Source organism: Astyanax mexicanus, chromosome 9 (assembly GCF_023375975.1).
Source record: "Astyanax mexicanus isolate ESR-SI-001 chromosome 9, AstMex3_surface, whole genome shotgun sequence".
Classification (NCBI taxonomy): domain Eukaryota; kingdom Metazoa; phylum Chordata; class Actinopteri; order Characiformes; family Acestrorhamphidae; genus Astyanax; species Astyanax mexicanus.
In genome coordinates, this window is record NC_064416.1 from 18,840,979 (window position 1) to 18,864,554 (window position 23,576).

At 38.8% G+C, this 23,576-nt stretch overlaps 1 protein-coding gene across 2 annotated transcripts in view; it reads left to right on the forward strand.

Annotated features, from left to right (window-relative positions):
• tspan9a (tetraspanin 9a) overlaps positions 1-23,576 on the forward strand; it is a 320,549-nt gene that overhangs the window by 90,439 nt on the left and 206,534 nt on the right. For both annotated transcript variants that reach the window (XM_022679616.2, XM_022679617.2), the window contains exon 3: positions 1,649-1,720. The gene's annotated coding sequence lies outside the window, so the exon portion shown is untranslated. The remainder of the gene's footprint in view (positions 1-1,648; positions 1,721-23,576) is intronic.

The following is a 23,576-nucleotide window of genomic DNA, read 5'->3' on the forward strand; positions in this document are numbered from 1 at the left end:
GATGCTCTGCACTCCCCCTGCACTCCTCTGCTCTTATAGACAGACAGAACTGTGTTAAATGATGGAGGGGAAGCGGTGAGGTCGTTCCTCATCACAGAATGGAAATGCTGCTGTAAGTCATAGACGGAAAGCCATGGGATTGGGCATATATGCGTGTATGTGTGCATATTTGAGTGTGTGTGGGCCTCTAAATCAGCCTGTAGGCACCTACTGCACCCTTCTTCTCAGCCTGTGAAAGGAGAACTATCATTCACTCAGCACAGCAAGCACAGCTCCCCCTTCTTCCTCACTATATCTCATCACATGGCGCTGTATCAGTCATGGTTAGATGGGTATCTGTGAGAGCGCTGGTGTAAGTGCATACCTTCACATTAATATACAGTTGTGTCTAAATATTTGGACACCCTATGAAGATCATTGTCTTTTGTCACATATTTAAAGAGTTGGCGGTAATGTATTGTAATCAACTAATCAATTAGTTAAACGTAATTATTACAGATGCAATTTTCTTGTAAGAAAACTGTTAGGATGCTCTGTCCTCTAATACTGTAGCTTCTATTTCCCACTTTAGCTGAAATAACATCAAAGACAATGACATGCCAGAAGTCAAGGGGTAGCCGTATCCTCTATTACCTTGATTATGAAGTGTTTCCTTAAGTGGATGGCTTTGAAATGCCTACCTGTATAAGGTGTGAGATGTGATGTAGTGATCTCGTGATGTCAAACTAAAAAAAAAACAGTGTAATATGTGCACCAGAAATGCATTGTAGAGGGCATTACCACCCAAAGTAGACAGTGCAATGAGTCATACTAAAAACAACCCTACACACAAATCCTGCAGGTCATTGCAGAGTTCCCCAGATTTTGGAACATTTTCTGTAATGATCTGTCTCTGATTCAATCTCTGATTTTGACTGAAAAAAGTGTTAACCACTCCTCCATGCAGAATTCTTTCAGCTGTGATGTTTGCTGGGTCTCTTTCATAACAGACCATTTCAGGTCACCCACAGCAGCTCAATCAGGTGTTTGGGTTTTTGACTTCTGCATTTCTTTCTTTTGAACCATTTGATTTTGGGTCATTGTCATGTTACATGGTCCACCTTCGCTTAAATTATCTTTGAGCACAGAATGGATTCTATGATGGAGAGCTTTTTCCTGTTGTAACAAAGCAGCCCCAAACAATGGCATGTGCATCAAATGTCCATATGTTTAAAGGTGTTACAAAATATTTTTGTTCTTTTTTTTTTTTTACTGTATTTATTGCTTTGTTGTTGACTATGTTATCCGCTTTTCTAGCACGTCTTGTTTAGTTTTAGACTCTACAGTGTCTGTGTTGCAGTGAAGGTCAGATGGATGCTGGCATTTGGTGGAGGCATCTAGTCGTCTGTTTTAAGTAGAAATGCACATGGCTCTTAGATTTCCTCAAGCTGTGGTGCTGATGCTCTTTAAAATTTTATGCTCTGCTCCAGCCTGGGGAACACATCTCCCTTATTTTTTTTATTTCTCCTTATATTATGTTTTATGGGTTCTCCCTCTTCTTACAAATGGATCTGTGGCATATTATTCATTGAACGGGGTGCTGAAAATGAGATTGTGTGTATGGGCATGTGCTTGTGTGTGATAATGTGTTTCTGTGTGTTTGCTTCAGGTGTCCATGTTCTCTCGTCCGTGACTGAGGAGCAGACAGTGGACACATTCAATCTATCCAGAGAAGCTGCAGGTAAGACCGTCCTCTTTGAGCTGAAAGAATGCATTCATTGAGTAGTTTAAGGTGAAGTATAAACAGTAAATGCATTTTGTAATGTGTAATTGGGATAAAAAATGCCTAGTTGCAGTTTTACAATCCTATTTACAATACTTCTAGTATTTCTTTTTACAGAAAACAAATTAAAAATAAATTATATGCTCTGGTTTAAAGCACAGAGACATCTCAAATTAGCACATAGCCTAGCATAGCATTTGGCACAGTTTTTAGGTAACTAGCTAAAGTTATTGTAGCCAGTCAGTACATTCATTAGCATTAACCGTTAGCCACTTTAGAGGCTCCAAAGGCCCCTGTTCTCAGGATAACCACATTTGTACATGCTTTAGTCAGCTTAGTGTTCCAGAGGCTTCCAGGTGCCAGATAACCACATCAGTCCTTGCTTCGGTCAACTACCCTTAGCTTTTAGCTCCTCCAGAGGCCTCCAAATGCCAGACAACTGAATCAGTCCTTGCTTTTGTCAGCTAACCTTTGCTTTTATCCACTCCAGAGACTTTTGAGCACCAGAGGACCTCAGCAATCCTTGCTATGGTTTGCTAGCATTAGCTTTAAGCTATTCCAGAGACTCCCAAGTGCCAGATAACCACATTTGTCCACGTTTCAGTCCACTTAGTGTTAGATTTTTGCTGCTTCAGAGCCTCTAAAGTGCCAAATATACACACAGTCTTTGCTTTGTTTGGCTAGTGTTAACTTTTAGCTACTTTAGCAGCCTCTAAGTGCCAGTTTCTGTCTTCTAACCTTCAGTTTTTGTCTTGCTTGGCTAGCCTTAGCTTTTGGCCTCTAAGGAAGTTCCCAGTGGCCAGACAACCATATCAGCTCTTACTTAAGTCAACTAGCCTTAGATTTTTGCCTCTATAGAATCTTCTTTGTATTGGAGAACCTCAGTGGTCATGACATTGGTTGACTAGCATTAGCTTTGATCCACTCCATAGTCTCTTGCCAGAAAACACCTTCAGTTAGCTAGCGTTAGCTTTTAACCTTTTAACCCAGAAAAATTCTCGTTATTTGTCAATGCAAAAATAAATGCACCTGACACATTTATTGGTTTACATGATAAATAGTAGATGGTTTGTATGCAGTGTAAGAAATAAATGATTTATAACCGACACACCACCAAATGCATGCCTCTATGGCAGTGATGCATCTAAACTTAATGTTCACACTATTAATAGTAAAACACTGTCTTCAGACAGTCCGTCATCTCTCAATTAGGCTTCAGATGAAGACTTGGCTCTTCTTAGACTAGCTGTGATATCTAATGACACATCTGCACCTTTCATAACACTGGATCAAACTGTGGACTAAGGAGTAAAAATAGTGCATATGTAGTCTGACTGGTGCTTTCTGTCTGGATTTTTCACAGCGGTGGTGGAGAAATACAGTTCAGTGCACACATACATTTGGCCCTAACACGCTGTTCCTCCTCCTTAAAAATGGGCCAATTCCTAAACCCTAAAACTGTGAAATAACGTTCTTGACACCCTAGTCTAGTCGAAACTAGTGAAGTAGTAAAATATGGAAGCAACTTCGGGAGTATTAGTAAATAATGCTGTCCCATAAAGTAAAAATTCTGGATTCTTTGGAGAATATGGTGGTGTTGATAATGAGCAACACATCTCCTCCAGACTCTGCTAGTTATGAGAAAATGGGTTGCCGAGTGAACCAGGCCTCAAGACCATGGCTTGTCCTGTTTCAGTGTCTGCTAAAGGAGACAAAAGAAAAAAAAGTGTTTAATTGTGAAGCATCCCAGTCAGCTAAAACCACTTCAGCTTGTGGCCCAAATGTTGAGCTTACATCCTGACACAATGTTGCATGTACCAATACCCCAGTTGCTGAGTATAATATGGAAATCGGCCCAAGCTGCTTTTGCCAAATTTCCAGTTGCTTGGGGTGATTCCTTATGCTGTCTGGAAAAATATGTGTCAGTCACTATTTGGACTTATATAGTGTCAGTCTAAGGTTTCTCCACAGGCATACATACTTACATATATATGTACTCCTTTTCCTGGCATTGCAGAATGGCATAGCTGTGCCTGTGTGTGTGTGGGGCACACATGCGGAAGTTGATGTGTGTGTGTGTGTGTGTGCGATTTCGGAGAAGGTGCTTTACTCCTGAACTCCTGATAAGCGCTGTATCCTCTATCCCGGAGGCCGGACACTTCAAAGCCAAGCGTGGCTAAAAGGGATGGCTAAAATTAGTGAGAGGCCACATAACCTGCACCCGCAGATCAAAAGCAAGCTGAACTCTAGTAGGCAGGAGCGTGGCCAGGGTGTCTGTGACTTCATTCATATCTGTATATTTGTTTGTGTGTGTATGTGTGTGTGTGTGTGTGTAGTTGTGCTGTTGGGCCTAAAAGTGTTATGGCAGTTCTGCTTCCTAAGTCCTGGTATCAGACTGGGCTTTTGTGGGCTATGGGAGGTGAACTAGTGGGGTGTCTGTGTGCTTAAACAGAGATTGCGTGATGGTGTACATGTAATCTATCTGAGTGTGTGTGTGCTTATGCGTGTGTGTGTATAAATGTACTGAGTCTTCAGCTGGTGGATCATTCAGGGGTATTGACAGAGGAGGTCACTTAAATATCAGCGACGCTACACAGTGGAGCCTGCTCGCTCTCGCTGACCACAGGCATGAAGCCCATCAGCCGCTGCAGTGCAGAGAGGTCAAACGTAACTCAAGCCCAGAGAGAGAGAGAGAGAGGGAACCAACCAACCAAACAAGTCCAGCTAGGGCAATATCCCTTATTCTCCATTTGCATTTATATTTCCCACTAGCACACAGCCTCACTGATACCCCCTCCAGGGACTTGACTAGTTCACCAGCGTCTTCTTAATTGGGTATTGATCACTCGGCGGGGGAGACAATGAATTACCGCCCGGCCAAAAAGGCGGAGGCATGCAAGCAGCGGAAACACGTGTTCACTCTGCATTTGTTTATATAGCTGAGTTATTGATGATGCCACACGAGATGCTTGATTAGGCCACAGAACCTTCAGATTGTGTTTATTTTCAGAGGTCAGGATACAGAGGCCCTTGTGATTCGAATGGGAGTTATTGAGGGTAAGAGCTGATATCATGCACATGTACAACAAGTACATTACAGTACTGTGCCGGGGGTGTTGGCAACTATTTAGCATGTTATTTAAACCCTTTAATCTTGTCAGTAAAGGGGGGTTTCACTGTAAAAACTCTAGATCTTAAAAGAGCTTATGGAGTTTAAAAATATATAGTTAAATAAATAACTAACTAAACTAAACTAGAATTTCTTGTGTTGAAGAAAGTAGTTGAGATAATGGGACAGGTAAAAAGGAAAAAAAAACTGCTTCAGGATGCCCTTCTTCACCATTGTGTGGATGTGATATTTAATCACCCTATTTAATATAATTAAATTCTGATTTGCTAAGCCAGATGTTTGATGATGACTATAAATAATACTGGACTCCCCTGTATTTGTTCTAATATTAGTGTTTTATAAATAATGTAAAATAAATAAACATGTAACTGCCCAGATAAGGAGCTTTTTATTCTAATTTGTATTTAAAATTGAAACTTTTTTTAAGGTTTAGAAAAAATAGTGTTAGATCAAAGGTTGCTGTTTACCTTTTTTGACTAAATAATGCAGGACTTGTGACATCACCAGCCCCGCTCCCACCTACACGCTACACTCGTCTCAGAGATCCGGACCGACAAAGAGCTGGGTCAGCACTTTAGAGTCAGCAGATCACTCAAAACCTGAGGAAATAACAAAACAATAAAAATCAGTCCTTTTATCAGGCATTTAAATTTTATTTTAAAAGGTAAATAAGAGCCTTTTTTGGGGATTAAAACCATGATTTCCGTTGTAACTGGAAATATTTGCGCAAAACTGAGGTGCACAGCTTTCCACATGCTGTCAGCCATGTGGAGACCTTGTGTTTACACCTGCTCCCCCTCCCTCTGGCGCTTCTCAGGCAGCAGCAGCCTGTCACTCACACAGACGCAGATACAGCGCTGCTCACTCAGAAAATTACAACGCTGAGTATCTACTTCTTGGGTCAAGAATCAAAACATTGCAACATGACGTGTTTGATTTAATTGTCTAAGGTGACATCACACATCCTGCAATGTGATTATTGCACATGCGCACGTCACAAAGACTTATATATATCATGCAGCCATAGAACAAACTGTTTTTTTTTATTTAAGAGTTCCACAAGGCTCAGTTCTTGGACCTCCTTTGTTCATTGTGTATCTGCTTCCATTGGACATACTATATGTTGCTTTAATCTTTTTTAATTGTTTTATTGTCATGAGGATGGCACTCAGGTTTATCAAGAATTTGATTAAATGTATCTTTTCATTCTCCGGTGAGGAATGCCAAAACTGATTCACATCAAAGCTAACAAGCTCAGCTTTGCTCATTGCACCTCTGTTTTCTACAATTAGGCCATAAACTCATTCAGCTCTCAATGTCCCGGAGAAAGTCCATTTATCACATATTCACGATTGTACATATTTCACCACAAAACAAGGCAGCACGTTCGTGCACACAAACAAACTAATGAACAGATATAAATAACACTACTCTAAACCAGCCCTCTGCATGTGTAATTCATTCTCGGCACAAAAGCTTCCTGGCGAATCTCTAGGCTAAATTACCCGCTAATTTCCATTGTCGCTGCTCTAATTAGCGCACGTTCAGGGAGGGAGAATGGATATCTTGTTTAGTGACGACGCTGCGTGAACTGCATTATTGCTTGTGTGCTTTAATTCCCAATGCAGAGAGCCTTGTGCAGTAAGTGCTGTCCCGAACCATGCTCGCGGGAAGTCTGCAGAAGGATCCACTGAAGCGCTGAGTACACACCAGCACTGCTGAAACACTTAAAAGAGACTTGGCTACACACACAAGGCCTCCATCGCCATTCCTCAATGTCACCCCCTCACATTTGTCAGGATTTCAGGCACGTAATCAGAGCTGCAACACAAGGTTTTACTTCTTTTATGCTTCTGTTTTGTTAAAGCCAGTCACACACTTTTTAACTTTATCTGCCAAATCTGAAAATTGAAATAAATGAAGCTTTGGGTCTTGCAGGTGTTTTTTCTTGTTAAGTTGCTGGTTGAAACAGCATATTGATCCACTTATAGTCTGCTTGTGTTTCTTCCCAGATGGCCACCATTGTTGATAGATGTTATCTGTTACCTGTTTGAATTACAGTAGTTCTGAAATCACCGAACAATACCTAATGCCAATGCCAATGTCAGTCACCTGCATATAGTTCCAGTGTCATCCAAGCCACTGTCATTTTGCCGTAGAGCATCAATATGGCCAATTGTGATAACAGTGGTGTGGGTTTGATACTAAGGTTCAGTAAGCTGCCATTTGTACATGTGCTTTAATGTATTACAGTGTGTTTGCTCAGTAGTTTGTTTACTATGCCGATGGAATTTATCCTCTGTCTTTATTGGAAACAAATTGGTTAAAGGCAAAAGCTGGGCTAGTAGCTGGACATCAATGACTTGACCCTGAATTGGATTGGCAACCACAGAAAGCAGTTTATTACTCCAGCTATACTTCCTCCATCTCTGTCGCCACGCAAGGGGTTCCACAAGGTGCAGTCCTTGGACATTTTTGTTTATTTACTACATACTTCCCATTCGAAAAACAAACCCTGTGTTGGTAGTGTAGCTGGTTAGGCAGCTTTTGACCAGCATATTTTCTGTTTTCTTCATGTTTATCAATCAGCTTGTTTTATTTTTCTGATCAAGCTTGGTCATCCTGGTTGTTGCTCAGGTTGATCATGCTCATAGAGCATCAAGCACAAATTAAAATATATCTTATGTTGATCCTGATGGCTAAGATGGTCAATCCTGATCTGGGTTAGCAACCTGCAAATCTGAAAGTAGAAAATTTCTTGTGTTAAATAGTGATAAAACAGAACGTATACATATAGAGTCAGCTCTAAGCAAAAGTGCTTCTCAAACTATCTCCATGTATAAAGTTGTCTTCTTCCCCTTGGTTCAAAAGCTTGAAGTCATCCTTTACTCAACTTTCAACCTCCATTGGGCAAGCCAAAGGCATCAAAGCTGGTGGAAGAATAGTTGAGGTTTGTCCGTCTCTGCTACCACCAAATAAGTCATTGTACTAATGTTAATTGTTATAAAAGTAGCAGCATTTAGAATAGTTGCTAATAGAAGGTTGCAACTTGTCCACGTCTGGTAGCAGGAGCTAGACGGTGGGTAGCAGGAAACTCTGAACTGTCCAAACTTCCATTAAGATCAAGCTAAACGGGCTTCCGGTCCGCCATGACACCGAGAACGGCCGCATAACCTTCGTGCTCCTCGACAATTTGGAAAAAAACGACCCTGAAAACTCGAAGTATTCACGAAAAAACAGATTTTTCTGAAGTATGAAAGACGGGGTTGTCACTAGAAGCAGAAGTACAGCATTTCCAGTGGAAAATATGGAAGCAGAGATGAGGGAAACTAACGAAAGCAGCTCCTCAGAACACGAGGAATATGGCGCCGACCAGCCCCGGGCTAGCCTTGAGAGCATTTTGAGTGAAATCAAGGAGTTCAGACGCGACAATAGACAACAATTGGCGGACATAAAACAAGAGTTGGGAAACACAAATAAAAGATTAGACGAAGCAGAAGGCAGAATTGAGGAATCTGATCAAAGAATTACCTCTTTGGAATCGGTTCTAAAGCGGGTAATACAACAGCAAACTGCGCTTGAAGCCGGGCTGCTCGACCAAGAAGGACGCTCACGCCGGGAAAACATCCGCGTCTATGGTATTCCAGAAGGCGCGGAGGGAGGCTGCATGGTGAGCTTTTTGGAAGCTCTCTTGAAAAGCCAGTTGGATTACCCCGATGATACAGAGCTCCGAATCGAGAGGGCGCACAGAGCTCTTGCGCCAAAACCCGCTCAAGGTGACTCGAAACCCCGCTCTATTGTGGCTAAGTTCCAGAGTGCCCGAACGAAGGAAGACGTGCTCCGGCGTGCTTGGCAAAAGAAGGAGATCTTTCTCGACGAGAAGAGATTCTTCGTTGACCATGATTACCCACCCACAGTCCTCAAAAAACGCATGGAATACACAGAGGCTAAAAAAATTCTGAAGAGCAAGAACATCAGATTTCAAACACCCTTTCCGGCGAAGCTGCGGGTTTTCTACGAGGACGGGGTCAGGCTATACCAAACTGCAGCAGAAGCTACGGGAGATATGGCCAAGCGCGGATTCACAGTGAAGGTGCTGCACACACCTCCAACCCTCCTCGAAGAGATTGAAAAGTTGTTCGTGTGGCAGGTGGCTGAGAAACACGGACGCCGAAAAAAAGATAAACTGACTGTGCAACCAGAGGAGCACTCAGTCCCTCAGTACAAGAAAAAACTGCACAGTTTCAGACGGAGGTCTCCTGATCGTGAGTGAATCTTGTGAACTGCTGCTTTCTAAACACATGCAGTTATATAATTTAAGTATTATGCCCTTCTGTATTACATATACCATCTTTCTTTAAAATGTCGAGGCTACGTTGTCTCTCCTGATTTTGTTTTAAGTGAGAGAAGCAGCAAGTAACGCGACACAGTTCTCACTAAGGGCCCCCTCCCTAAAACGGAGGACTTTTTTTCCCCCTTACGAGGGTCTTCTTACATCAGACTCTCAGAAGGTTCAAACTAAACGAACCTCAACCTTGGAAGCCAACGTTCTGTTGATGAACAGTTTGTTCGTGTTTATAATTGTTAATAGTTTTCAATTGTTTATGTTGATCAGGAGGATGCCTAATGGTTTAAATGTTAGCGTTTTCTATGGAGAGGGAATGTATGTGACGTCATGGGACAAACAAAATGACCTATGAAGAACTTAAAATAATTACATTTAACGTAAATGGTCTGTTAAATCCTATTAAGAGAAGCAAAATTCTGTCTAAAATGAAGAAAGAAAAGGCATCGGTGGTATTTTTACAAGAAACTCATTTGAGTGATCTGGAACACGAAAAGTTAAAACGTATGGGTTTCTCCAAAGTATTTTTCTCTTCATACAAAACGGGGAGTAGAAGGGGCGTAGCTATATTGGTATCACAACAGGTACCTTTTGAGTTAATTAGTTCGACTAAAGACAAGGAAGGCAGGTTTATTTTAATTTCGGGAAGGGTGGATGAGATGGAAATAACACTGTTGAACGTGTATGCTCCTCCGGGCAGCAACCTAAAATTCTATCAGAAAATGTTTGATTTAATGGCAGAGGCTACAGGAGTATTAATATGTGGAGGTGACTGGAACATTCACCTTAATCCGAAAATGGACGCATCACATACGTCGCCTAAAAAAATAACATTATTACAAAAAAGAGTCAGACTTATAATGGAGGAATTAGGAATAATAGATTTGTGGAGGGATTTTTACCCAACTGGACGCGATTATACTCACTATTCATCTCCTCATTCAATGTATTCAAGAATTGACTATTTCTTTACTTATAAAAAGGAACGACATAAAATGTTAAGGTGTGAAATAGGAACCATAGACCTTTCTGACCATGCACCAATCTCGATGTCTGTATTGCTCAGAAATACTCAAAGAAATAGAACATGGAGATTAAATTCTAGTGTGCTAAATAATCCCCAATTTATAAACCAAATGAAACAAGAAATTAAAATGTTTTTGGAAGAAAATGATAATGGGGAAGTGGGACCTGAGTTTGTGTGGGACACACTAAAAGCTGTGTTTAGGGGTAAAATGATTAGTTATTGTTCCTTTAAGAAGAAGATAAGGCAATCAAAATTGGCCGAATTAAATGCTAAACTAAAGGAATTGGAAATTAAACATAAAGCAACACTAGATCCAAATTGCATGACAGAAATTCTTAAAATAAGGAATGAAATAAACATAATGTATACTCAGGAAATAGAAAAAAATATATTATTTACAAAACAAAAATATTATGAAGCAGGTACAAGGTCAGCTAAATTGTTAGCAAAAAAAATTAAAAAGCAACAGGCAGACAGCACCATATATAAGATAAGAGACCCACAAACTAAAACTGTGCTCTGTAAATGTGAGGAAATACAAACAGCTTTTAAAAAACATTATGAAAAACTATATTCGCAACAGTGTTTTGAGGACGAAGAAAAGATTGAGATATTTCTTAAATCACATGACTTACCGACCTTGACTGATGAACAGAATAATGACTTAAAGTCCCGAATAACAAAGGAAGAGTTAGAAGCAGCCATCACGCGTTTGAAGGCAAACAAATCTCCCGGTACAGACGGGTTTCCAAATGAATGGTATAAAGTTTTTCGTGCTGAATTAGTGCCATACCTGCTTGAAGTATTTAATTCAGCATTGATAGAGAGGAAAATGCCTCCTTCATGGAAGGAGGCAATCATTTCTGTAATTCCAAAAGAGGGAAAAGATGCGCTTGATTGTGGATCATATCGCCCTATTTCGGTCCTTAATGTTGATTATAAATTATATACAAGTATATTAGCAAAACGACTTGAAAATATTTTACCTCTGATTATAGATAAAGATCAAACAGGATTCATAAAAAACAGGCAGACACATGATAACATAAGACGCACCCTGCATATTATGGACCATATTAAGCAACATAACTCCACGGCTGCTTTGGTGAGTTTAGACGCCGAAAAAGCTTTTGACTCTGTAGATTGGAAATTTCTGTATAAAGTTTTGAGTAGACTGGGGTTTGACGAAGAAATTATTCAAAGTATACAAACAATATATTACAAACCAACTGCTCGTATTAAGATAAATGGTAGCCTGTCTGAAACTATTGTTCTGGAACGGGGTACGAGACAAGGCTGTCCCCTGTCTACATCTCTCTTTGCATTATATATAGAACCTCTAGCCCAGTGGATTAGACAAATGCACACCATAAAAGGAATTACTGTGATGGGTAAAGAACATAAACTAGCACTTTATGCAGATGATGTCTTGCTGTTTTTGAGTGATCCATCTAACTCCTTTGTTGAATTAATGAAAGTTATAAATGCTTATACTAAGTTTTTAGGATATAAATTAAACATTCAAAAGACCCAAGTATTGTCTTTTAACTATATTCCTCCATTATATGTTAAACAACATTATAATCTCAAATGGGATAATGATTCAATAAAATATCTAGGAATTAACTTACCCAAAGACCTTTCTCAATTGTCAGAGAAAAATTTTGGACCCCTCTTTGCCAGAATTAAATCAGATATCCGAAGGTGGGATGTGATTCCATTTCTTGGCCTTATTTCTAGGGTGGAATCCATTAAAATGAACATACTTCCTCGTTTTCTTTATCTTTTTCAAGCATTACCAATTGGAATCCCTGCAAATACTTTTAAAGAATGGGACAAGATTATTTCCAGATACATATGGCAAGGTCGAAAACCACGAATTCGACTCCGTACTTTACAACTCCCTAAAAAAGTGGGAGGAATGGCATTACCAAATTTGGAAAAATATTACCTCGCCTCACAGACAAGGCCACTAATCTATATGTGTGACCCCAATTATACAGCAAGATGGAAAGACATAGAGGCCTCAACTATAAAAGACCCACCAATCCAGGCACTACTGGGGGATCGGGAATTGGCCAAGAACAAAATTGAAAATATAAAAAACCCATATATTAAAACTCCCTTAATTACATGGGTTAAAGTGACAAAAAAATACAATTTAAAAGAATCTCTGAAAGTAATCCGGTGGTGTGCTTATGATACTGATTTTATACCAAATAAACTAGATACAAGATTTAAAATCTGGTCTTTAAAAGGGATTACAGCGTTCTGCAATATCATGGTAAAATATAATTTGCAAGACTTTCAAACTATAAAAGAAAAATATTCCCTTGAAAATCAAGACTTTTACCGTTACCTTCAGATTCGGCACTACTTTAATAAAACAATTAAAATTAATTCATTTGATGACAGCATATTAAAACTATTTATTGAGGCATATCAATCTCAGCCTCTGACAGGAATAATATCTAAAATGTATGAAGGACTAATGGAATTGACAGGAAATTCTACTGAATATATTAAACAAAAATGGGAAAAAGAAAGTTGTCAATCTATTTCAAATGAAAGGTGGCCAAGAATATGTGAGCAACAATGGAAATGCACTAGTGCACATAATTGGAGGGAATTTGGGTGGAAATGTGTAACTCGTTTTTTTATTACACCTAAACAGAGACCTGGAGAGAACCAGGATTGCTGGAGATTGTGTGGGGGTGAGGAGGCCGGTCACTGGCATATATTTTGGGGCTGCCCAAAATTAGGGGCTTTTTGGTCTGATTTGCACAGTACACTACAAGAAATACTGAACTTGGAAATTAACTTTAGATTTAATATTTTATTCTTAGGAGAGATCAATCCTCAAGTAATAGGATCAAACAGATACCTCTGGAATATTTTTTTGATTGCCAGTAAGAAAGCCATAACAAAGAGATGGCGTACACCAGATCCCCCAGTAATGGAAGAATGGATAAATATAGTCAACCAAATTTACATAATGGAGAAAATTACATTTGCTATCAGGATTCAGATGCCAAAATTTGCAAAACTATGGTCAAAATGGACAGCTTACATGAAGACTACAAGACCAGATTTTATCGAAACACAATTAGAATAAATTACTATTCAGAACTCTCATTTATGTTTTCTTTGATGTATTACTATAATTTAAGGCATCCTCCAAGAAATTTGCCCTGTACATGTTTGTTTGGTGTATAATTGAGCAGATGTGTAATCAATGTTTAGAATGAGAAAATGTAAACTGTCAATGACGCCTCTTAAATATGTACACACTGGAAAAATAAAAAATTGAAAAAAAAAAAAAAAGATCAAGCTAAACAGCGAGCAGTCAATAACTGTTTACTGATTAAAACTACCTAACTACATCTGATTAAAACTGAAGTAGAGTGCCGGAAGGTAACATAGACACAGAGGCACCCTGGATTATTGGAATTCACTCTATCCACTGTTAATAGTCCTGTGGGCAAAATCTAAACCCAATAGATAAGTTCTCAGGCTTGAAGACAGAGACTTGTCCCACTCTTTAGAATGGACTTTTTGTTGTTGTTGTTGTTGTTGTTGCTTTGCATTCCTAAAGAAGGCCATTCAGAAAAAAATATATTTAATAAAAAATGGAAATGCAGACAACAGGGAGATTGTCATGAAATCTCTGAAAAAAGGAGCCTAAGACCTGTCAATCTTTATCAGAGAAAAATGTGTGTAAAATAGTTTACAGCTGCTGGAGTTTCTGTAATTCTTTTGGAACGCAGCAGAAGGACCTGAGAGGTTTTGGGAATTTGGTTTTTGATTTTTAGGATGATGTCCAAAATGTTTTTGTAATCATGGATTTAATTGTGATAATCACAGACAGCTATTTGATAATTTAATTATTTTATAAGTAATTGACACCATTAATATACAGCAAATGTAATTTCATATAGCCAATCTAACATTAGTATTTGTATTTATAATGGTATCCACTTTAAAAATTTAAAGCCTTAACACTAAGCATGTTAATAATTGTGATTAATCACAGAACAGTGTTGTGATTAATCTGACAATTTTTGACTCAACTAGTTGAAACATATTAGAAAAAAAATCTAAAACCATTTTTAGCACTCTAATTAAAAATGAATCAAATAAAGAGACTAATGTAGGATGTAAATCCTATAAGGTGTGTGCTGCAGTGCATCAAACACCACTATTACAACACAAGCTCACAAGTCGTAGCACCATCAAATTTTCAGCTTCCTGCTTGAAGAAAAGGTAAGCCTTTGGCTTACAATATGTTTTATTCACAGGGTCAGCAGACTCCGAGAGATGTCAGTTCATTTTATATTTTAGCGTGGTTCAGCAGAAGAGGAAAGTCTTGTTCTCAGAAAGTACAACTGGTTCCAATCCTGTGCCTGTGTTGGATTGGACTGAGAATGGAATAAACTTTACCTCTAAACTTACAGCAAACCAATCCGTTATGAAACAGTATTATGTTTTCTGTGGACGTCTGTGTGCTCTGAGATGGTCAAACATTGAGTCATGAACACTTCCAAATGGAGGTCATGAACACAGATGCACAAAACCTACCTCTTACTCAGACCACACTGGTAGATACTAGGGTTTGCAGTGTTGATATAAAAAAAAAAAACATCTTACTATTCTTTAAGCACAGAGTGCTGTTTTACAGGTATTTTCTTATTCAAAAGCCCTGTCCAGACGGGATTAGTTTCTCAGAGGGTCCTAGGGTAACTTTCTCTTTTATGGGGGGTCATCTGTGATTTTATTCCTCTCTGAAATGACCGTGTATGTGTTTTTCTCAGACGTCCTCTGAAAAAATTACATGCTGAATTACCTACTGTTTTTCACTGAACTCCGTGGTCCTCTGGTAATTGTATTCCTGTCCAGGCACACATCTCTGAGTTTCATCTCCTCACGTTTAATAAAATGGCTAAAATGTGTCTATTGTCACATACCATAAATACACTTTGGTCACACGTTTCCAAGGAGATCCACGTAAACACAACAGCGAGTGGAAATGGAGGAGCTACTGAATGTGATGTCGTGACTGAGAAATCCAAAAAAAAAACTCACTGGTCCTCCTGTTTTTTAAATTGCAGTCCGGATGCAAGAGTTTTATCACTAAGTACAATTGTAAAATATTTTTCACAGGTGTCCCCCGGATAGGGCTTTAAGTATGCAGTATATGTTAAAAAATGTGTGTTTTTTCAAGATGCAAACTCCTTTATATGGACTATGAAGGAACATAAGGAATCCTGTAGTAACTTAAAAGGTGGTAAACTAACCTAAATACTCTGTAAAGCATTTAGGTGACTCTTATCTGGGTGCTGTTAATTTACGTTTTTTGGGGCTGGTAACTCTGATGAACTTATCCTGTGCAACAGAAGTAACTCTTGGTCTTCCTTTCCTGGGGCGGCCCTGATAAAAGCCAGTTTCATCATAACGTTTTTGATGCTATTTGCGACTGCACTTGAGGTTACTATCTTGAAGTTCTTAAAATTTATTGGATTGACTCATCATCATTTTTATTTTATTTTATTTTTTTAGCTACTTGATTAGTCCTTGCTATAATATGGAATAGAACATTACTCAAATGGGTATATTCACTGCATACCAACTCAACCTCTTTACAACTTTACAACTGATGCTCTCAAATACGTTAAGAGGAGCAAGAAGTTCAAGTACTTAACTCTTGACAAGTTCAGCACAGCTGTATGAAAGCCATTCCAGGTGACTGTACCTCATAAATCTGACGGAGAAAAATCCAGGCAAGATGTGCAAAACTGTCATCTAAGCAAGAGTTTGAAGAATCTAAAATATAAAATGCATTCTGGTTTGTTTACTAAATATTTTCCAAATTTTATAATAATGAAAGGCACTGACTATATGGTATGTCCAAACTTTTGACTGGCACTGTATTTTTTAAAGATAGTAAGCTGCCTCTTCAACCTTATACTCTATTCTATATAATTTATATTTAACAGGATGCACACACAAACTAGCTTAATGTCAGTTAACCAAAAGTCCTTTACAGATTTCACTACACAAGCACAAGCCCATCTTTTGAGATTCTTTCTGGCAGGTTCTAAAACATTTAAGGAATCCTGTGAAAATTACTATTTTAAAGCCCCTTTCATGGGTTGTAAGTATTTTTTGCTCAGTAAAACACTAGCTCCGCTCAAGGAATTATTCATAGTTATTATCATATTAACACCTGGTTTGGTAAATTCATGCCTATTGATGATTTATTTAGGTGAGCTGATAATGTAATTAAACACATCCACATGCTCTTACAGGCTGGGAGAATCCAGGAGAAATCTGGAATGTTCAGATTCCTAATGGGATATTAACTATTTTTTTATTCTAATCCTGTTACTTTTTACAGTGTTTCTTTATTTGCCTCTGTTAGAATATGTGGTGTTTTTTATATCCCATTTTCTCCCCAATTTACAAGGCGAATTACCCAACCCACTCATTAGGACTTCCCCCATCACTAGTGATGCCCCAACATGGTGCATGTGAAGTCAGCCGAGTAGCATGAAGTCATTACCGAGTAGCATCACAGCGCGCTCGGAGGAAAGCGCAGCGACTCGATTCTGAACCTTAGGCTCACAGATGCCTTGTTCTGATCGACATCACCCTTTGGAGGGATGTGAGGAGAGAACGCCATCTACACACCCAGAGAGAGCAAGGCCAATTGTGCTCTCTCAGGATTCCGGCAGCTGATGGCAAGCTGCATAACCTGGATTCAAACCAGCAATTTGCTGGTCATAGCGGCAGCGTCTTAGTCTGCTTGACCACTCTGAGCCCTCAATTTGTGTTGTTTTTAATGCAAAGACTTTTAGCTGAGGTAAATGGTTTTGAATGGCATTCATAGTTAGACATAAGTTTTATCCCATTTTGAAAATAACAGTTACTTCTGAATTAATTTGAATTAATTGCCCAGTGCATGTAGACCTTTGGGGCTTGTCTTGTTTCTCTCTGTTAACACTGTGGTAGAAAAAGCTTGTGTACAAACTGCAAACTGCAGAGTGATGCAACTCAATTTCAGTTTCTGTCTCTCAGTGTTTGTATTTACTTGTGCTCATCTGCAATCCCTGTTCGTGAGGAAGTTATATTGAGACACGACTCAAACTTTGAGGAGCTGATAGAAACATCAGCAAACAAAATAACACCTAACGTGTCTTCAGTCAAGACTAAAGCAGCCTGAGGCTTCCTCATGAAGATTCTCAAAAAATCTGCAGAGAGGAGTGATGAAATGTTGAAGTACTGAAATCCAAACTGTTTTAAAAGATAATGTCTATCAGCTTCCAGAGGGTGTTTTGTCATTCAGTTCCAGTTAGAAATAATGACGTAAGATATGGATTGCAGGAAGATCATGCATTAAGTAAATTACTGAATCCTCGCCTTTACATTGTTCCTGTCAGCTTGTGTCCTAGCAAAGGTCCAGTTCCTAATGAGCTTTCTTCATGAAAAGGTCTTTTACCGAAATAAAGCAGCTCATTTGAATGCTGCAGCATGTTGACCCCTAATGAGAGCGCTAGGTCCACATTGCTTCTTATAATGAAAATAAAAAGCAATTGTAAAAGCGCAACACCAGCCAGGTTGTTTTTATGAGTTATAGAAGTTATTTTGTCGGCCACAGTCACCCCCTCGCAATCACGCCGGGAAAAGCAATGTAAGCCGGACTAATTTTAGGCTCGATGTCATTTAGAGTTGCTCAGGCAGATGGTCAGTGGTGTACTTGCTAGCAGATGTTGTAAGAAGCTGAGGCGTTACTAGATTTTTAATTTGGACACCAGTGCATGAAGGTTTGCAGAATGAAGGTCACTGCGGATTTTCAATAATCTCAGAAAAAAAACAGACTGACATTATATACTCTTGTTTATTGCAGGAAAATAACATGGCCATATTTTGATATCATTCAAGTGGTGTGCTGATTTCTTGTTTTTTTTGTTAGATATCTGCAAAAATCAATGGATAAACTATTGAAATAATACAAAATTATACTCCAATATAATCCATTAGTCTGCACATGAATTCTTAGGTCTATAACCCAAGCCTACAGTGTTTGTGTTTAAGTGCATCTGGATAAATGTATTATTAACCATTTAGTTTAAGAAAGGGTAAAAATGGTATTTGATTGCTACCAATATATCCACTAGTGCTGTGCGATATGATGATAAATATCGTGGGGATGATAGAAAAGTGTCTTTCGTGCTACTAGGCACTCAAGACATTAAAAAAAATAAATAAATGATGTGCTTTAATGATGAAATGGTAAATGTTACAACAGGATTTTAAAAAACCCAACATCGGCGGGATATCAAATAAGTCAGACATGGTCTAGTCTAGGACTGAAAACAGATTGCAACCAACAGGTAACCAAAACTAGAAGGGATCATACACAGGATAACAAACAGACAGAAAAGTGCTTGGTGTGCATTGACGGATGCATGTTGGCAATACTTTGCAAAGTGACTGAGGAATGTTGGGGTACTTTTACAAAGACTAAGGGGGGCACAAGGCAAAAATTATGATTCATGATGTTTTACTGATGAATGTGGGAGTTGTCTCTGAGTGGTTGGTGTGAAGCATATGACCGAGGGAGGTGTATTATAGGAGTTGTGGTTCCTGAAATCAATGAAGACCGAGGCAAGGCCCCAAAAAGGCAGATTTCTTTTTTTCCTTCCTTTTTTCTTTTTTCAGTAGAGTTGTGGTGAAAAAAATATTATGCTTTGTTCTTATAGAATGATATATGACAAGGCAATGGCTCCCATCCAAATGGCATCGCCCAGCCTAACTTAGTCTATTGTACCATTGTTTTTAGAACTGTAACATATCTTAGTCAATAGTTGATAATGTTGCTGTCGTTTTGGTGTGATGTGTCGTTGGCTAGCTAAAAAGATTGTAAGTGGTCCTCTAGACCACTTTTGTGGTGCCCTTATGCCAGGGGTGTCCAATTATATCTGCAAAGCCAATTCAGCCAAGCAGAATCATGTCATCAGCTGTTTGAAGTGGAATCAGGTGTGCTACTGGTTGTTTAGAATGAAGACCTGCAGCACCATCAGCTCTTTGTGGATATGATTGGTTACCCTTGCTTTATGTGGACTGTGGCACAGGCACATTGTGGCCATCCAACCTGGTTTGTTAAGCAGCCTGTTTTACTATGACTATGCTATGTATGTAGTGTTATAGAGTAACAATAAATAACAGACACACCATAAAAGGAATGTCCTAATGTCAGTAATGCTGTTTGACAGCTTTAACTGACAGCTTGACCTTAATTGTAATGGTTCCAATTTACACTGCATATTTAAATGTTGAAATCAGAGCTCATTTATGTGTGTGTGTATGTGCGCGAATTAAGCAATTTGCAAGAAACACTGCATGAAAACAGCCTAATTCCAAATAGATGCTAATGAAAATCTTTCAGGTTTTGGAACTGCATGTTTTTAAACCCAAATGAGAAACAGTTGATTAAAGATTGCACTATGTGCCCTGTTACACTGCTTAAATGCATCGTTCCATCATTATTTTTTATTTTAAAATGTCTAGTTGTTGTCTCTAGTATGAATGAAAGCCCTGTGCTCCAATGTAATGTAATTTATTCCCATGGAAGGAGAGGGGTGATAGGATTCCGGCTTTTGCTCATGAATATTCATACATGCAAACATATTTCCACTGATTGAGTCGCACACACATTTTTTGCAATGTCTTATGTTACTTTACAACATGTGTAATGCCCTGCAAAGTGCAGTTCAGGCACTGACCAAGTTTTAGAGTCACTGTCCGCCAAATCCACAGGAGATCCTATGTAAACACACGGAGGTCCAGAAAGTAAAAGTCCACCCCAGGGTGGAATTTTTACTTTTAACTAGTGTAAGAAAAACTGTTTTATAAATACACCTACATATCTCAATTGTACTCCGCTGGTGGTGTTCCATAGACAAATTCTAACCATTTGTTCCTCAGCGCTGAATTATTGCGCAAAGCGTATAACACTGATGTGTTATTTGCACAAATAACACAGGAAATGAACTGTCATGTTGTTCCTAGAGCCGTTAGCTCCTGTCTAATGAGACGTGTCTAACGAGAAGTGTAATTAAGAGTGGACGTAGACACAGTTTCCTGTGCAGAAAACATATACAAGACAAAAACTGACTGTATTTAACAAAGAACAAGAAGCAGAAGGAGACCTTTAATGTTAGGCCTTGTGAAAAGCCTACTTTGTGTTAGCATGTTAAGCCTCTATGCAATAGATTAACATTGCATAGATTTAAATGTACACAACTAATCTGGAAACTTTCATTTTTACTATGTATATTGGCACAGGCTTTCTCCCGTAATTCACTCTTTTTACAGAGTCTTGTGAAATTGGTAATTTTTAAACATTGTGTCAGTTCAGAAAGGAAGATACTTTTTATGGTCCTACTATGTAGTAAGAGTATCTATGTGTATTTACACATTAACAATCCATGAAATAACTTATTATTGTGTAATTGCACTTGTCAGCATTGATTTTTACTTGTGCTTAATAGTGCATAGTGTGTGTTAATAATAATAAGTTTGTGTGGTATGTATTTTTGGAAATGATTGAATACTACAAATCATTTTTCAGAAAAAAAAGAACATATTCTGATATGTATAACTGGCCTTAATACACAGGTGGAATTACATAGAGTGCACAACTGTACTTATTATGTAACAGTGCATACTTCACCAGTAGTTGCACTGTTGTTACAAGAGTTGTTAATGTTTAACTACACAGTTATTAAACACTTATTTTGAAGTAAAGCTGAATAATGGATTAAATCTCTTACACTATAGTTCTCTGTGTTTGTCAATTTCTCTTGCACACATACCCACACACACAGCTTTGGCTGTTCTAAAGCCAGCTTTGCAAATATACAAAGCAAAACAATCTAAATTTAAGCATCTTAATTTGTGATTAATTATGATTAAACACAGAATATTGTTGTTATTTAAAGCAATCACCTTTTTTCGGTAATCAGTACTTGTTTTAGGGTAAATGCTAGAAGAGAATAAAATTGTCTCTAGTGCAAGTCATTTCCTGAATACTTTCCACAGTGACTCAAACCTGCTTAAATAATAGTGCTGTATAGAAGAACATCATTGATAGAAAAATACTTTTCTGACTGCTTATCAGGACTCTAATATCTCTCATATCTAGACTGATACAGTATTTTATTATAGTCATTGGCGCTTGTAGAGAAAAGACCACCGAGCTGTTAGCTAGTAATTTACCTGCCAACATGGCATTAGTTCCATCAGCAGATCACAGCCTTTGCACCTACTTGCAATAATTTTCCTAGTCCAGAGAGCCCAGACTTTTGAACCTGCGAATGTTTGAACCAATCATCATTAATTTGTTCTGAACATTGTATGAAAGAGCTTGGCTGTGCAGGGACGTTCAGAAAGGGCATAGGCAAAGTTCTGAGTGACTCCCACAACTGGAGCTAACCTCTGGCTGCTGTAAAAAACCTGCACAGTATCTAAGTCTCTAGCATCATGTGGTGGATATTGTCTGCAGCTGTAGAACAGTGGTCACCAGCCCTCCTCTAGAAGATCATTTTTTCTGATGATTTTCTGATTAATACCAACACTTAAGATCACAGGAAATGTTTTTCTGATGTCTCTTTAATGAAGGTCATATTTGTGTGGGTGTCACAGCACAATAGAACAGTGCACCACCACCAACGCCACTACTGAGTCTGCTACAAGTGACAGCAGTCAAACTAGGAAGCTTGATTTGCTATCACACAAACAGCTCTTACTGATTTTTTGTGGGTTTTTTTATGTCTCTTTGTATTTTTGCTGGCACACTGACATCCACATCTGTTCATTTAATTTAAAAAAATGCAGCTCCACAATTAGCAAGTGATCAGCTCAATCAAGGAGAGCCCATCTTTTGTAGTTTAACAGCCAACTGACATGGCAATCCACTAATCTCACAAAAGATTTTTTTTACAGGGTTCCCAGCTGCAATATTGCCAACCTACCTCCCCTTGAGTCAGGATCTTAACTCCATCAGCATTACCCCTTTTTACAACCAATTATCACACTACTCATTAACTGCATTAAAACTGAATTATCACACAAAATGGTCATCCCCAAAAAGCCCCTAAAGAGATTTTATCTTGTCCTGTGTTCTTAGCAGAAGTAAATAAAGTTCAGATACCTTGTTATGAGTTATATGAGAGCTCAAATCTTTTGGGGTGGTGAAATCCTGCCCCCTTTTATCTGTCTTACAGTGTAAAAGAGAATGTTTGTTCTTTAAAACTTTGTGCCTTTTAAAGGTCAGTTTGTTTTCTACTCACTTATCTGTTCGCATTTGCAGAAATGTTTGACTAGGATAGCCCATGTCACCATAGACCTCCAGGAGCAGGCATGGCAGGAGCTGTCGTAATGTGATATTTCAAGAGTGTATTCAAGAGCCTGTTAGATTCTACCTTTAGGATACTTATGCAGGCATGTGAAAAGGCGCTCAATTAAAGTTAATAAGATAAATGAAATTAAGCCGATTATTGGGATGAAGAGGGCAGCCCTCCCCACACTTACACACACACACAAACACACACACACACACACACACACAGTCTATAATTAGTGAAACTCTGCCACCAAAGGAAACCAGATTCTTCTGAAACTCTGCATTAAGGTCATTACAGTTTCTGAGAAAATCGGACGTTAAAATGCTTGGTCTGAATTGGGTTAAATAAGAGAACGTCATCAATGTATATTCGGCTCGTGACAACTCCTTGATTTGCCTTGTTTCATTACAGCAATCACAGTATTTACCGATGCTGATTCACCACCGGAACAAACGAAAGCGGAATGAAGCCTTTGATGTTACAAGTGCTCCACTCCAATACTTTAGCTCTGTGCATGCTGGGAACGTTTTTAAATTTTTCCCATGAAAGCGGTTGTCAGGGTTACAGCTCTTTGACTTACGCCTTTGCATCCCGAGTCAGAGGCTCAGGCTTGAATCTGTAAAGTGCTGTCTCCAGCTCGAAGCTGCGCTCTGTCGTTCGTCTTTGTTAGACGTCTTCCCATCTTTGCTCCTCGTGGTGCCGTCTTGAGAATTCTGTTTGTGATGTTACTCTGGTGTCTCTGGCTTTACAGATTCATTTACGTAAGTTTGACAAAAGGAAAGACTGAGGAAAAAAGGGAGAGGGAGTGAAATAAGGACCCTGTTGCTTTTTCCGTCTTGTGTTTGACAGACTGACAAAAGGGGGAAGTGGAAAAGCAGAAGAAGAAGGCAGGGAGAAAGAAAGAGGAA